Source organism: Triticum aestivum, chromosome 2B (genome assembly GCF_018294505.1).
Source record: "Triticum aestivum cultivar Chinese Spring chromosome 2B, IWGSC CS RefSeq v2.1, whole genome shotgun sequence".
Lineage (NCBI taxonomy): Eukaryota > Viridiplantae > Streptophyta > Magnoliopsida > Poales > Poaceae > Triticum > Triticum aestivum.
The window spans coordinates 780,402,183-780,417,483 of record NC_057798.1 but is presented as its reverse complement, the minus strand read 5'-3'; positions in this window follow the sequence as shown (position 1 = coordinate 780,417,483).

Genomic DNA, 15,301 nt, shown 5'->3' with positions numbered 1-15,301 from the left:
GATCATGGTGATGCATAGCAACGAGAGAGGAGAGTGTAATCTACATACCCTTGTAGACCGAAAGCGGAAGCGTTAGAACAACGCGGTTGATGTAGTCGTACGTCTTCACGGCCCGACCGATCAAGCACCGAAACTACGACACCTCCGAGTTCAAGCACACGTTCAGCTCGATGACGTCCCTCGAACTCCGATCCAGCCGAGTATCGAGGGAGAATTCCTTCAGCATGACGGCGTGGTGACGATCTTGATGTTCTACCGTCGCAGGGCTTCGCCTAAGCAACGCTACAATATTATCGAGGAGGACTATGGTGGAGGGGGGCACCGCACACGGCCAATAGATCTCAAGGATCAATTGTTGTTGTGTCTTTGGGGTGCCCCCTGCCCCCATATATATAGGAGCAAGGGGGGGAGGCGGCCGGCCTATGGAGGAGGCGCACCAAGGGGGGAGTCCTACTCCCACCGGGAGTAGGACTCCTCCTTTCCTTGTTGGAGAAGAAAAGAGGAGGAGAGGGAAAAGGAAAAGGGGGCTGCCCCCCTTGTCCAATTCGGACCAGAGGGGGGGCGCAGGCCTCCTTCCTCTCGGCCTCTCTCCTCTATTCCCGTATGGCCCAATAAGGCCCATATACTCCCCGGCGAATTCCCATAACTCTCCGGTACTCCGAAAAATACCCGAATCACTCGGAACCTTTCCGAAGTCCGAATATAGTCGTCCAATATATCGATCTTTATGTCTCAACCATTTCGAGACTCCTCGTCATGTCCCCGATCTCATCCGGGACTCCGAACTCCTTCGGTACATCAAAACTCATAAACTCATAATATAACTGTCATCGAAACCTTAAGCGTGCGGACCCTACGGGTTCGAGAACAATGTAGACATGACTTAGAACTATTCTCGGTCAATAACCAATAGCGGAACCTGGATGCTCATATTGGCTCCCACATATTCTACGAAGATCTTTATCGGTCAAACTGCATAACAACACACATTGTTCCCTTTGTCATCGGTATGTTACTTGCCCGAGATTCGATCGTCGGTATCCAATACCTAGTTCAATCTCGTTACTGGCAAGTCTCTTTACTCGTTACGTAATGCATCATTCCGTAACTAACTTATTAGCTACATTGCTTGCAAGGCTTATAGTGATGTGCATTACCGAGAGGGCCCAGAGATACCTCTCCGACAATCAGAGTGACAAAACCTAATCTCGAAATACGCCAACCCAACATGTACCTTTGGAGACACCTGTAGTACTCCTTTATAATCACCCAGTTACATTGACGTTTGGTAGCACCCAAAGTGTTCCTCCGGTAAACGGGAGTTGCATAATCTCATAGTTACAGGAACATGTATAAGTCATGAAGAAAGCAACAGCAACATACTAAACGATCAAGTGCTAAGCTAACAGAATGGGTCAAGTCAATCACATCATTCTCCTAATGATGTGATCCCGTTAATCAAATGACAACTCTTTTGTCCATGGTTAGGAAACATAACCATCTTTGATAAACGAGCTAGTCAAGTAGAGGCATACTAGTGACACTATGTTTGTCTATGTATTCACACATGTATTATGTTTCCGGTTAATACAATTCTAGCATGAATAATAAACATTTATCATGATATAAGGAAATAAATAATAACTTTATTATTGCCTCTAGGGCATATTTCCTTCAGTCTCCCACTTGCACTAGAGTCAATAATCTAGATTACACGGTAATGATTCTAACACCCATGGAGTCTTGGTGCTGATCATGTTTTGCTCGTGGAAGAGGCTTAGTCAATGGGTCTGCAACATTCAGATCCGTATAGAACCTATGACTGATGCATAGGGAATGACTTTCATTCTCTTTCTATTTTTTGCCCTGGTCGGGTCTTGAGTCTTACTCAATTTCACACCTTTGCAACACAGGCAAGAACTCTTTCTTTGACTGTTCCATTTTGAACTATTTCAAAATCTTGACAAGGTATGTAGTTATTGAAAAACTTATCAAGCGTCTTGATCTATCTCAATAGATCTTGATGCTCAATATGTAAGCAGCTTCACCGAGGTCTTTCATTGAAAAACCTTTTATTCAAGTATCCTTTTATGCTATCCAGAAATTCTATATCATTTCCAATCAACAATATGTCTTGCACATATAATATCAGAAATGCTACAGAGCTCCCACTCACTTTCTTGTAAATACAGGCCTTTCCAAAAGTCTGTATAAAACCATATGCTTTGATCAACTCATCAAAGCGTATATTCCAACTCTGAGATGCTTGCACCAGTCCATTGATGGATCGTTGGAGCTTGCACATTTTGTTAGCACCTTTAGGATTGACAAAACCTTCTGGTTGCATCATATACAACTCTTCTTTAATAAATCCATTAAGGAATGCAGTTTTTACATCCATTTGCCAGATTTCATAAAATGTGGCAATTGCTAACATGATTCGAACAGACTTAAGCATCGATACGAGTGAGAAAGTCTCATCGTATTCAACACCTTGAACTTGTCGAAAACCTTTCGCAACAAGTCGAGCTTAGTAGATAGTAACACTACTATCAGTGTCCGTCTTCCTCTTGAAGATCCATTTATTTAACATGGCTTGCTGATCATCGAGCAAGTCAATCAAAGTCCATACTTTGTTCTCATACATGGATCCTATCTCAGATTTCATGGCCTCAAGCCATTTCGCGGAATCTGGGCTCATCATCGCTTCCTCATAGTTTGTAGGTTCATCATGGTCAAGTAACATGACTTCCAGAACAGGATTACCATACCACTCTGGTGCGGATCTTACTCTGGTAGACCTATGAGGTTCAGTAGAAATTTGATCTGAAGTTTCATGATCAATATCATTAGCTTCCTCACTGATTGGTGTAGTTGTCACAGGAACCGGTTCTTGTGATGAACTACTTTCCAATAAGGGAGCAGGTACAGTTACCTCATCAAGTTTTACTTTCCTCCCACTCACTTCTTTCGAGAGAAACTCCTTCTCTAGAAAGGATCCGAATTTTGCAACGAAAATCTTGCCTTCAGATCTGTGATAGAAGGTGTACCCAACAGTCTCTTTTGGGTATTCTATGAAGACGCACTTCTCCGATTTGGGTTTGAGCTTATCATGCTGAAACTTTTTCACATAAGCATTGCAACCCCAAACTTTAAGAAATGACAGCTTAGGTTCATTGCTAAACCATAGTTCATACGGTGTCGTCTCAACGGATTTAGATGGTGCCCTATTTAACGTGAATGCAGCTGTCTCTAATGCATAACCCCAAAACGATAGTGGTAAACCGATAAGAGACATCATAGATCGCACCATATCCAATAAAGTGCGGTTATGACGTTCGGACACACCATAATGCTTGTAGTGTTCCAGGTGGCATGAGTTTGTGAAACTATTCCACATTGTTTTAATTGAAGACCAAACTCATAACTCAAATATTCGTCTCCATGATCAGATCGTAGAAACTTTATTTTCTTATTATGATGATTCTCCACTTCACTCTGAATTTCTTTGAACTTTTCAAATGTTTCAGACTTGTGCTTCATTAAGTAGATATACTCATATCTGCTCAAATCATCTTGTGAAGGTCAAAAAATAACGATACCCGCCACGAGCATCAATACTCATTGGACCGCATACATCGGTATGTATTATTTCCAATAAGTCACTAGCTCGTTCCATTGTTCCGGAGAACGGAGTTTTAGTCATCTTGCCCAAAAGGCACGGTTCGCAAGCATCAAATGATTCATAACCAAGAGATTCCAAAAATCCATCTTTATGGAGTTTCTTCATGCGCTTTACACCGATATGACCCAAACAGCAGTGCCACAAATAAGTTGCACTATCATTATCAACTTTGCATCTTTTGGCATCAATATTATGAATATGTGTATTACTACGATCGAGATCCAACAAACTATTTTCATTGGGTGTATGACCATCGAAGGTTTTATTCATGTAAACAGAACAACAATTATTCTCTGACTTTAAATGAATAACCGTATCGCAATAAACATGATCAAATCATATTCATGCTCAACGCAAACGCCAAATAACATTTATTTAGGTTTAACACTAATCCCGAAAGTATAGGGAGTGTGTGATGATGATCATATCAATCTTGGAACCACTTCCAACACATATCGTCACTTCACCCTCAACTAGTCTCTGTTTATTCTGTAACTCCTGTTTCGAGTTACTAATTTTTAGCAACCGAACAAGTATCAAATACTCAGTGGCTACTATAAACACTAGTAAGGTACACATCAATAACCTGTATATCAAATATACCCTTGTTCACTTTGCCATCCTTCTTATCCACCAAATATTCAGGGCATTTCCGCTTCCAGTGACCATTTCCTTTGCAGTGTAAGCACTCAGTTTCAGGCTTTGGTTCAGCTTTGGGCTTCTTCGCGGGAGTGACAACTTGCTTGTCATTCTACTTGAAGTTCCCTTTCTTTCCCTTTTCCCTTTTCTTGAAACTAGTGGTCTTGTCAATCATCAACACTTGATGCTCTTTCTTGATTTCTACCTTCGTCGATTTCAGCATCACGAAGAGCTCGGGAATCGTTTTCGTCATCCCTTGCATTATAGTTCATCATGAAGTTCCAGTAACCTGGTGATGGTGACTAGAGAACTCTGCCAATCACTATATTATCTGGAAGATTAACTCCCACTTGATTCAAGCGATTGTAGTACTCAGACAATCTAAGTACTTGCTCACTAGTTGAGCAATTCTCCTCCATCTTTTAGGCGAAGTATTTGTCAAAGGTCTCATACCTCTTGACACGGGCATGAGTCTGAAATACCAATTTCATCTCTTGAAACATCTTATATGTTCCATGACGTTTCAAAAATGTTTTTGTAGTCCCGGTTCTAAGCCATAAAGCATGGTGCACAAAACTATCAAGTAGTCATCATATTGAGCTAGCCAAACGTTCATAACGTCTGCATCTGCTCCTGCAATAGGTCTGTCACCTAGCGGTGCATCAAGGACATAATTCTTCTGTGCAGCAATGAGGATAAACCTCAGATCACGGACCAAGTCCGCATCATTGCTACTAACATCTTTCAACATAGTTTTCTCTAGGAACATATCAAAATAAACATAGGGAAGCAACAACGCAAGCTATTGATCTACAACATAATTTGCAAAATACTACCAGGACTAAGTTCATGATAAATTTAAGTTCAATTAATCATATTACTTAAGAACTCCCACTTAGATAGACATCCCTCTAATCCTCTAAGTGATTACGTGATCCATATCAACTACACCATGTCCGATCGTCACGTGAGATGGAGTAGTTTCAACGGTGAACATCAATATGTTGATCATATCTACTATATGATTCACGCTCGACCTTTCGGTCTCCGTGTTCCGAGGCCATATCTGTTATATGCTAGGCTCGTCAAGTTTAACCTGAGTATTCCGCGTGTGCAACTGTTTTGCACCCGTTGTATTTGAACGTAGAGCCTATCACACCCGATCATCACGTGGTGTCTCAGCACGAAGAACTTTCGCAACAGTGCATACTCAGGGAGAACACTTCTTGATAATTTAGTGAGAGATCATCTTAAAATGCTACCGTCAAACTAAGCAAAATAAGATGTATAAAAGATAAACATCACATGCAATTCATATAAGTGATATGATATGGCCATCATCATCTTGTGCTTGTGATCTCCATCTCCAAAGTACTGTCATGATCTCTATCGTTACCGGCACGACACCATGATCTTCATCATCTTGATCTATATCAATGTGTTGTTACATGGTCGTCTCGCCAACTATTGCTCTTGCAACTATTGCTATCGTATAGCGATAAAGTAAAGCAATTATATGGCACTTGCATCTTATGCAACAAAGAGACAACCATAGAGCTTCTGCCAGTTGCCGATAACTTCAACAAAACATGATCATCTCATACAACAACTTATATCTCATCACGTCTTGACCATATCACATCACAACATGCCCTGCAAAAACAAGTTAGACGTCCTCTACTTTGTTGTTGCAAATTTTACGTGGCTGCTACGGGCTGAGAAAGAACCGTTCTTACCTATGCATCAAAACCACAACGATAGTTCGTCAAGTTAGTGTTGTTTTAACCTTCTCAAGGACCGGGCGTAGCCACACTCGGTTCAACTAAAGTTGGAGAAACAGACACCCGCTAGTCACCTGTGTGCGAAGCACGACGGTAAAACCAGTCTCGCGTAAGTGTACGCATAATGTCGGTCCGGGCCGCTTCATCCAACAATACCGGTGAACCAAAGTATGACATGCTGGTAAGCAGTATGACTTGTATCGCCCACAACTCACTTATGTTCTACTCGTGCAAATAATATCAAAGCATAAAACCTAGGCTCTGACACCACCGTTGGGGAACGTAGTAATTTCAAAATTTTCCTACGCACACGCAAGATCATGGTGATGCATAGCAACGAGAGGGGAGAGTGTAATCTACATACCCTTGTAGACCGAAAGCGGAAGCGTTAGAACAACGCGGTTGATGTAGTCGTACGTCTTCACGGCCCGACCGATCAAGCACTGAAACTACGGCACTTCCGAGTTCAAGCACACGTTCAGCTCGATGACGTCCCTCGAACTCCGATCCAGCCGAGTATCGAGGGAGAGTTCCGTCAGCACGACGGCGTGGTGACAATCTTGATGTTCTACCGTCGCAGGGCTTCGCCTAAGCACCGCTACAATATTATCGAGGTGGACTATGGTGGAGGGGGGCACCGCACACGGCTAATAGATCTCAAGGATCAATTGTTGTTGTGTCTTTGGGGTGCCCCCCTGCCCCCATATATATAGGAGCAAGGGGGGAGGCGGCCGGCCTATGGAGGAGGCGCACCAAGGGGGGAGTCCTACTCCCACCGGGAGTAGGACTCCTCCTTTCCTTGTTGGAGAAGAAAAGAGGAGGAGAGGGAAAAGGAAAAGGGGGCTGCCCCCCTTGTCCAATTCGGACCAGAGGGGGGGGGGGCGCAGGCCTCCTTCCTTTTGGCCTCTCTCCTCTATTTCCGTATGGCCCAATAAGGCCCATATACTCCCCGGCGAATTCCCGTAACTCTCCGGTACTCCGAAAAATACTCGAATCACTCGGAACCTTTCCGAAGTCCGAATATAGTCGTCCAATATATCGATCTTTACGTCTCGACCATTTCGAGACTCCTCGTCATGTCCCCGATCTCATCCGGGACTCCGAACTCCTTCGGTACATTAAAACTCATAAACTCATAATATAACTGTCATCGAAACCTTAAGCGTGCGGACCCTACGGGTTCGAGAACAATGTAGACATGACTTAGAACTATTCTCGGTCAATAACCAATAGCGGAACCTGGATGCTCATATTGGCTCCCACATATTCTACGAAGATCTTTATCGGTCAAACCGCATAACAACATACGTTGTTCCCTTTGTCATCGGTATGTTACTTGCCCGAGATTCGATCGTCGGTATCCAATACCTAGTTCAATCTCGTTACTGGCAAGTCTCTTTACTCGTTACGTAATGCATCATTCCGTAACTAACTTATTAGCTACATTGCTTGCAAGGCTTATAGTGATGTGCATTACCGAGAGGGCCCAGAGATACCTCTCCGACAATCGGAGTGACAAAACCTAATCTCGAAATACGCCAACCCAACATGTACCTTTGGAGACACCTGTAGTACTCCTTTATAATCACCCAGTTACGTTGTGACGTTTGGTAGCACCCAAAGTGTTCCTCCGGTAAACGGGAGTTGCATAATCTCATAGTTACAGGAACATGTATAAGTCATGAAGAAAGCAACAGCAACATACTAAACGATCAAGTGCTAAGCTAACGGAATGGGTCAAGTCAATCACATCATTCTCCTAATGATGTGATCCCGTTAATCAAATGACAACTCTTTTGTCCATGGTTAGGAAACATAACCATCTTTGATAAACGAGCTAGTCAAGTAGAGGCATACTAGTGACACTATGTTTGTCTATGTATCCACACATGTATTATGTTTCCGGTTAATACAATTCTAGCATGAATAATAAACATTTATCATGATATAAGGAAATAAATAATAACTTTATTATTGCCTCTAGGGCATATTTCCTTCAGTCTCCCACTTGCACTAGAGTCAATAATCTAGATTACACGGTAATGATTCTAACACCCATGGAGTCTTGGTGCTGATCATGTTTTGCTCGTGGAAGAGGCTTAGTCAATGGGTCTGCAACATTCAGATCCGTATGTATCTTGCAAAATCTCTATGTCTCCCACATGGACTTGATTCCGGATGGAATTGAAGCGTCTTTTGATGTGCTTGGTCCTCTTGTGAAATCTGGATTTCTTTGCCAAGGCAATTGCACCAGTATTGTCACAGAAGATCTTCATTGGTCCTGATGCACTAGGTATGACACCTAGATCGGAAATGAACTCCTTCATCCAGACTCCTTCATTTGCTGCTTCTGAAGCAGCTATGTACTCCGCTTCACATGTAGATACCGCCACGACGCTTTGTTTAGAACTGCACCAACTTACAGCTCCACCGTTTAATAAAAACCCGTATCCGGTTTGCGATTTAGAATCGTCCGGATCAGTGTCAAAGCTTGCATCGACGTAACCATTTACAACTAGCTCTTTGTCACCTCCATAAACAAGAAACATATCCTTAGTCCTTTTCAGGTATTTCAGGATATTCTTGACCGCTGTCCAGTGATCCACTCCTGGATTACTTTGGTACCTCCCTGCTAACCTTATTGCTAAGCATACATCAGGTCTGGTACACAACATTGCATACATGATAGAGCCTATGGCTGAAGCATAGGGAACATCTTTCATTTTCTCTCTATCTTCTGCAGTGGTCAGGCATTGAGTCTGACTCAATTTCACACCTTGTATTACAGGCAAGAACCCTTTCTTTGCTTGATCCATTTTGAACTTTTTCAAAACTTTATCAAGGTATGTACTTTGTGAAAGTCCAATTAAGCGTCTTGATCTATCTCTATAGATCTTGATGCCCAATATGTAAGCAGCTTCATCGAGGTCTTTCATTGAAACACTTTTATTCAAGTATCCTTTTATGCTATCTAGAAATTCTATATCATTTCCAATTAATAATATGTCGTCCACATATAAAATCAGAAATGCTACAGAGCTCCCACTCACTTTCTTGTAAATACAGGCTTCTCCAAAAGTCTGTATAAAACCATATGCTTTGATCACACTATCAAAGCGTTTATTCCAACTCCGAGAGGCTTACACCAGTCCATAAATGGATCGCTGGAGCTTGCACACTTTGTTAGCATCCTTTGGATCGACAAAACCTTCTGGTTGCATCATATACAACTCTTCTTCCAGAAATCCATTCAGGAATGCAGTTTTGACATCCATTTGCCAAATTTCATAATCATAAAATGCGGCAATTGCTAACATGATTCGGACAGACTTAAGCATCGCTACGGGTGAGAAAGTCTCATCGTAGTCAACCCCTTGAACTTGTCGAAAACATTTCGCAACAAGTCGAGCTTTGTAGACAGTAACATTACCATCAGCGTCAGTCTTCTTCTTGAAGATCCATTTATTCTCAATGGCCTGCCGATCATCGGGCAAGTCAACCAAAGTCCACACTTTGTTCTCATACATGGATCCCATCTCAGATTTCATGGCCTCAAGCCATTTTGCGGAATCTAGGCTCATCATCGCTTCCTCATAGTTCGTAGGTTCGTCATGGTCAAGTAACATGACTTCCAGAACAGGATTACCATACCACTCTGGTGCGGATCTTACTCTGGTTGACCTACGAGGTTCGGTAGTAACTTGATCTGAAGTTTCAATATCATTAGCTTCCTCACTAACTGGTGTAGTTGTCACAGGAACCGATTTATGTGATGAACTACTTTCCAATAAGGGAGCAGGTACAGTTACCTCATCAAGTTACTTTCCTCCCACTCACTTCTTTTGAGAGAAACTCCTTCTCTAGAAAGGATCCAAATTTAGCAACAAAAGTCTTGCCTTCAGATCTGTGATAGAAGGTGTACCCAATAGTCTCCTTTGGGTATCCTATGAAGACACATTTCTCCGATTTGGGTTGGAGCTTATCTGGTTGAAGTTTCTTTACATAAGCATCGCAGCCCCAAACTTTAAGAAACGACAACTTTGGTTTCTTGCCAAACCACAGTTCATAAGGCGTCGTCTCAACGGATTTTGATGGTGCCCTATTTAATGTGAACGCAGACGTCTCTAAAGCATAACCCCAAAATGATGGCGCTAAATCAGTAAGAGACATCATAGATCGCACCATATCTAGTAAAGTGCGATTACGACGTTCTGGCACACCATTACGTTGTGGTGTTCCAGGTGGCGTGAGTTGCGAAACTATTCCGCATTGTTTCAAATGTAAACCAAACTCGTAACTCAAATATTCTCCTCCACGATCAGATCGTAGAAACTTTATTTTCTTGTTACGATGATTTTCTACTTCACTCTGAAATTCTTTAAACTTTTCAAATGTTTCAGACTTATGTTTCATTAAGTAGATATACCCATATCTGCTCAAATCATCTGTGAAGGTGAGAAAATAATGATACCCGCCGTGAGCCTCAACGTTCATTGGACCGCATACATCGGTATGTATGATTTCCAATATATCTATTGCTCGCTCCATAGTTCCGGAGAACGGCGTTTTAGTCATCTTGCCCATGAGGCATGGTTCGCAAGTGCCAAGTGATTCATAATCAAGTGATTTCAGAAGTCCATCAGTATGAAGTTTCTTCATGTGCTTTACACCAATATTGTTGGAAATATGCCCTAGAGGCAATAATAAAAGGATTATTATTATATTTCCTTGTTCACGATAATTGTCTTTTATTCATGCTATAACTGTATTATCCAGAAAATCATAATACACGTGTGAATACATAGACCACAACATGTCCCTAGTGAGCCTCTAGTTGACTAGCTCGTTGATCAACAGATAGTCATGGTTTCCTGACTATGGACATTGGATGTCATGATAACGGGATCACATCATTAGGAGAATGATGTGATGGACAAGACCCAATCCTAAGCATAGCACAAGATCGTGTAGTTCGTTTGCTAGAGCTTTTCCAATGTCAAGTATCTTTTCCTTAGACCATGAGATCGTGTAACTCCCGGATACCGTAGGAGTGCTTTGGGTGTACCAAACGTCACAACGTAACTGGGTGACTATAAAGGTATACTACGGGTATCTCCAAAAGTGTCTGTTGGGTTGACACGGATCGAGACTGGGATTTGTCACTCCGTATGACGGAGAGGTATCTCTGGGCCCACTCGGTAATGCATCATCATAATGAGCTCAAAGTGACCAAGTGTCTGGTCACGGGATCATGCATTACGGTACGAGTAAAGTGACTTGCCGGTAACGAGATTGAACGAGGTATTGGGATACCGACGATTGAATCTCGGGCAAGTAACATACCGATTGACAAAGGGAATTGTATACGGGGTTGCCTGGATCCTCGACATCATGGTTCATTCGATGAGATCATCGAGGAGCATGTGGGAGCCAACATGGGTATCCAGATCCCGCTGTTGGTTATTGACCGGAGAGCCGTCTCGGTCATGTCTACGTGTCTCCCGAACCCGTAGGGTCTACACACTTAAGGTTCGGTGACGCTAGAGTTGTAGAGATATTTGTATGCAGCAAACCGAAAGTTGTTCGGAGTCCCAAATGAGATCCTGGACGTCACGAGGAGTTCCGGAATGTTCTGAAGGTAAAGAATTATATATGAGAAGTTGAGTTTCGGCCATCGGGAAAGTTTTGGGGGTCACCGGTATTGTACCGGGACCACCGGAAGGGTCCCGGGGGTCCACCGGGTGGGGCCACCCATCCCGGAGGGCCCCATGGGCTGAAGTGGGAGGGGAACCAGCCCCTGGTGGGCTGGTGTGAAGGAAATATGCCCTAGAGGCAATAATAAAGTTATTATTTATTTCCTTATATCATGATAAATGTTTATTATTCATGCTAGAAATGTATTAACCGGAAACATAATACATGTGTGAATACATAGACAAACATAGTGTCACTAGTATGCCTCTACTTGACTAGCTCGTTTATCAAAGATGGTTATGTTTCCTAACCATGGACAAAAGAGTTGTCATTTGATTAACGGGATCACATCATTAGGAGAATGATGTGATTGACTTGACCCATTCTGTTAGCTTAGCACTTGATCGTTTAGTATGTTGCTGTTGCTTTCTTCATGACTTATACATGTTCCTGTAACTATGAGATTATGCAACTCCCGTCTACCGGAGGAACACTTTGGGTGCTACCAAACGTCACAACATAACTGGGTGATTATAAAGGAGTACTACATGTGTCTCCAAAGGTACATGTTGGGTTGGCGTATTTCAAGATTAGGTTTTGTCACTCCGATTGTCGGAGAGGTATCTCTGGGCCCTCTCGGTAATGCACATCACTATAAGCCTTGCAAGCAATGTAGTTAATAAGTTAGTTACGGAATGATGCATTACGTAACGAGTAAAGAGACTTGCCAGTAACGAGATTGAACTAGGTATTGGATACCGACGATCGAATCTCGGGCAAGTAACATACCGATGACAAAGGGAACAACGTATGTTGTTATGCGGTTTGACCGATAAAGATCTTCGTAGAATATGTGGGAGCCAATATGAGCATCCAGGTTCCACTATTGTTTATTGACCAAAAACATGTCTCGGTCATGTCTACATTGTTCTCGAACCCGTAGGGTCCGCACGCTTAAAGTTAGATGACAATTATATTATGAGTTTACATGTTTTGATGTACTGAAGGTAGTTCGGAGTCCCGGATGTGATCACAGACATGACAAGGAGTCTCGAAATGGTCGAGACATGAAGATTGATATATTGGACGACTATATTCGGACACCGGAATAGTTTCGGGGGTTATCGGATATATATATTCCTGAGTACCGGCGGTTACCGGAAGCCCCTCGGGGGTTTAATAGGCCTCATGGGCCCAAAGTGGAGAAGAGGAGGGGCGGCCAGGCCAGGTCGCGCCCCCTCCCCCTCTAGTCCGAATAGGACAAGGAGGGGGGCGGCGCCCCCTTTCCTTCCTCCCCTCTCTCCCTTCCTCCCCCCTCTTCTACTTGGACAAGGAAAGGAGGGAGTAGGACTCATCTTGGCGTGCCCCCTCTTGGCCGGCCGCCCCCTCCCCCTTGCTCCTTTATATATGGGGGCAGGGGGCACCTCTAGACACAACAATTGATCATTGATCTCTTAGCCGTGTGCAGTGCCCCCCTCCACCATAATCCACCTCGATAATATCATAGCGGTGCTTAGGCGAAGCCCTGCGTCGGTAGAACATCATCATCATCACCACGCCGTCGTGCTGACGGAACTCTCCCTCGACACTCGGCTGGATCGGAGTTCGAGGGACGTCATCGAGCTGTACGTGTGCAAGAACTCGGAGGTGTCGTGCTTTCGGTGCTTGATCGGTCGGGCCGTGAAGACGTACGACTACATCAACCGTGTTGTGCTAACGCTTCCGCTTACGGTCTACGAGGGTATGTGGACACACTCTCCCCTCTCGTTGCTATGCATCACCATGATCTTGCGTGTGCGTAGGATTTTTTTTTTGAAATTACTACGTTTCCCAACACTGCGACTATCCAAGCGCAAAAGCATGGCTGTTCACTATGGAAAATTCGTTATCACATGTGGACTTCACAAGGCTCGGGGTTACTCTATGGGCGATTTGGAGCTCTAGAAGAAAGTTGATTCACGAGGGGGTGCACCAAACACCATACTCAACTAATGCATTAGTGACCTCTTTCATCAATGATCTCCAGGTTTTAGCTAAACCACATGGGAGTCCTACAGCTAAGCAGCCGCGCTCGAGCCAGTGGGTGCCACCACGGGACGGAACCTGCAAGATCAACGTCGATGCTGCGTTGTTGAGAAACAGACCGGTCGGAGCGGTTTCAGCGATATGCAAAGACCAGCATGGAGTTTTCTTAGGCGCGTCCACGATTACCTTCCAGGGCTTGGACAATCCCACGAAGCTTGAGGCCTTGGCAGTACAGGAGTCACTTGCGTTGGCGGATGACCTCTACGAGCGCGGGATCTCGGTGGCCTCGGATTGCAAAAATGTTATTGATGACATCAGACAGGGGAGTGTAGCGGCCTATGGTGCTATCATTAGGGAGATTGTAGATCGTTCCAAGTCTTAAGCTTTTTGCTTTTTTAGCCATGAATTTAGGAGCTCGAATGTCGAGGCTCACAATTTAGCGAAGCATGCTCTCTCACTTGGTGTTGGCCGCCGTGTGTGGTTAGGCAACCCAGGTGATCTTTATTTCGTCCCTGTAAACATTGTGCCGAGTTAAATAAAAGCTTCGCAAGATTGCCTCAAAAAAAGTAATAGGAAATTGTAACCACTAAAAAAATTTAATAGGAAATTGTCACAAAAACCCTAAAAAGGAATTTGTCTCAAAACAAAGTTAGAGGAAACCCTTTATTTCAACCGACTGATGCTGGCCGGCACAAACCTCCTTGCGAGCCGTCCGATCGAGTTTAATCGTGTAGTGCTGGTGTCTCTCACGCGCCCGCCTAGACAGCAGCACGGGCCCGGCTTCAACCCCGTCGTGCTCATCAGCCTAGCGTCTCGGGGACATTTTTGCAGGGGCGTCGGATCCAGGCGCTACTCGGGCAGTAGCTGATGAAGAGAGGCCACGCGGCGGTGAGCCACGATGACGACGGGGAGTGGAGGTGTGCACGACGAAAGAATCAACAACAACGCTCCGTCGGCACAGGTATTCCACACACCTCGCCCAAATCAAGCTGAAAATGCTAGGTGTCAGTACAAAATCAGGGGTTCGATGAGCGGCGCTCGTTGGGCAGAGGGGTAGTCGACAGTGCAGCGATTGTGGGCCAGCGGGGCTCGTCGGGAGCGTTTAGGTCAGGGCGATCGGGGGTTGTTGCTCCAACGTAGAGATCACGCGTGTGTGGTGGATTTCCTTTGTTTTAGAGCAGTGAATCCGCAGCCAGCGCAACAAATCCCAAGTGAGAGCAAATGCAGTGCGAGAGGGGGTGATATGGGGCTTCACAGTAGCATGAATGTTGGTCTCCAGACCGGTAGTTGTGCTTCATTTGCAGCAAGGCTGGAATGTGCTTTTTTTTTTCTAGGCATGGGCTTGATTTGACCTAACTCAGCTTATTTGTTTCATTTTCTAGGATTCCTTTTGTCAAAATAACGGCCCATGGCCCCACACGGCCCGTGACGCCACGGCCCGTGACGCCATTTTCACACAAACCACCCCAAACTCCGA